Consider the following 2,859-nt stretch of genomic DNA (forward strand, 5'->3'; position numbering starts at 1 on the left):
TTTAGATAAATAATTTTAAAGAAAAACTCAGAATTTGTTTCCAAGGAGAATAAATGATGAACAAGTGGGGAGATGTTTATTTCTTTTGAAACAAAACAAAAAATGGTTTCAAACATAATTTTTAAAGGAGGTTAAAAAAAAGTTTAATTTGGGGAATTTTAAAAGAGACAAAGAAGAAATGGTTTCAAATTTTTAATTAAAAACAACCCCCCAAAAAAGAATTAGACCCACTGAACTCCTTTTGTTACAATTTTATTTTAGCACATGGGTTAAAATAATTGGTTTCCCTTGGGAAAAGGAATGTTTAAAAATTAAATTTTACACAGAAAATATTTGAAATTTTTTCCTTGGATTCCAGGCAAATTTTAAAAGGAAATTTTTTTCCTTAACCAAACTTTACAGTGGGTTTATAAGGCAATAGACCCAAAAGGGGTTTCTCGTGTTAATGGAGCATTTTTCTCCCCTTCCCAAAAAATGCCCGTATATCTGGTGGTGTTTCTATATTAAAACAAAGCAATGTATCATAGTATTGCAAGGCAATCCATAAGTCCCCTAATGGTTAGAACCCCAAGCAACATTCTGATGGGCCATTTGGCCATTCAATTTTTACCATTGTGAATGAATGACATGAATGAACTTAAAATCTTTGAGTTCTAAGTTTGTTCTATATCACAGTTAATGTGTTAAGTTTTCCCATGCTAGTAAGGAAATTATGTTTATACAAAACCTTTCATATTTTACGATGCGGGATTTTTTACTTCAGGAAAATGTTTTACAATAGATAAATAGTTGCCGTTTTTGTTTTTACCACTCTCTTTTTTTATTGGCATTTATATCATGTTGATGTATATGTTTATTTATTTTCTCTCAGCAATAAAACCATTTTGGAAATGTCCAATTGTTTTAAATTTATGAAAGCTTACTACACAGGGGATGTCTGAGGAACATCTAGGGTTAAACATGATTGGGCCGTACTTTCCCTATATGGTTTCCCTATTTTCACTAAAATAAAAACGGACTTTTTATCCGTTTAAAGCGTATTTGTTCGATTTAAGGGGTATTTTTCGCTTTAAAATCATTGTATTTTTGGGAGAAAATTTTTAGGTATTAAAAAAAATGTGTCATGACATTTCTTTGTTTATATTTTATATGTATTTTTGCAGTCCTAAAATACCCCAATGATATAAATCCCTTCATAAAATATTTTATCATTTAAAAAATATAATTTTATGCATGGGAGTAAGAATTTCATAAATTGAGTTTGATTTAAAATTTAAAAAATCCCTATTTTGGGATTAAAATTATTTTTTAAGGTTTTCTAAAAAAGAAAGATTTACTGCTAGGAAGTTTGCAGAGAATTTTTTTTATACGACAGACTAATTTCAGATGAAATAATTGACGAAAAATTTAGGGAATTTTTACCAGGAGAAGTAAAAATTTAAAGGGAAAAGGGGGGAGATTATCCCCTTCAAACATGCAGTATCTGTGGTGTTTCTATATTAATTATTTGCTTATTTAGGTTTAACAAACAGCTCTGGGAGCAACTATCAGAATCCAATTCTCCAAGCCATTAAATCACCAAAAAAACATTTAGGGCCCAAATGGTTTTCTTTTGAATCAAAGTATTGAAAAGAGGGGCATTGATATGACTTCCTTTAGAAAAAAAGCCAAGGAGAGAATAAGTGAAACGAAAAAAACAAATCCAACGTTGCAAATCAAAAAAGAATTTAAAGTGGGTTTCAAAAAGACAAAAAATCACTTTCAAATGTATTTTCATCAAAATAAAAAGCATACTAGGGATTTTATAGTCAATTATAACCCAAACTGGGGGAAATTACCCGTTTGGGTGTTACATTTTTTTGCATTAATTTTACAAAAAGTTTTAATGTGCGTTGGTAGCCTGACATTCTCAATTAATATGATTTTATTAGACTAATTCAATAAATTAGTATAAACTACACATTGATATAATATCCTCTATCATAAACAATATAATCAGTATGCATGGGTAGTAATGAATTTAATAAATGTGAGTACATAATATCAATATTATATTTGTATGAAAATTATTGTTTATAACGTTTGCTATTAAAGGAAGATTGACTGTTAGGAAGTTTGCAGTCCTCTTCATTCACATACTTAACCTTGATAGTCCATAAGCAAAACACTTCCTTTTGTTAAAAACAAAAAGTATAGAAAAATTTGTCTATAATCTGTGGTATGAATCAAGACGAAATACAGACAGAGAATCTTTATCATGTGACAGAGAATTTTTATTATGTGACAAACTAATTTCAGATGAAATAATTGATGAAAAACTCAGAATTTGTACCAGGAGAAGTAAAATGATGAACATGGGAGAGATGTTTATGCTACTGAAGACATCACAACATGTTCACATATCTAAGGAGGTAAAAAAAGTCAATTTGGTAATCAATGAGACAAAGAAGAATGGTGCAGTGTATACAACTCCCCCAAATGAATGTGAGACCCACTGAAGCTACCTTTGCCTTGACATTAATGAGCAGCATGCCTTATATATTGATTCCCTTGGATGGAATGTACCCTTGAATTTGACAGCAGAGCTAGTTTGACTTGTCCATCAGATTCCAGCACAATTTTTGACAAAATTTTTTCCTACACAACTTTACAGGCTCTGATAACAATAGATCCCATGTGTGCTCAGATAGTTATGGAGCATTTGCTCCCCTCCAAACATGCTGTATATCTGTGGTGTTTCTATATTAACAAGCAATTATCATAGTATTGCAAGCAATCCATAAGTCCCCTACCGGTTAGAACCCCAGCAACATTCTGATGGGCCATTTGCCATTCAATTTTACCAGTGAATGAATGACA

The sequence above is a fragment of the Ruditapes philippinarum genome, unplaced genomic scaffold, assembly GCF_026571515.1.
Source record: "Ruditapes philippinarum isolate M1 unplaced genomic scaffold, ASM2657151v2 ctg5361_1_1_1_1, whole genome shotgun sequence".
In the NCBI taxonomy this organism is placed as follows: Eukaryota; Metazoa; Mollusca; class Bivalvia; order Venerida; family Veneridae; genus Ruditapes; species Ruditapes philippinarum.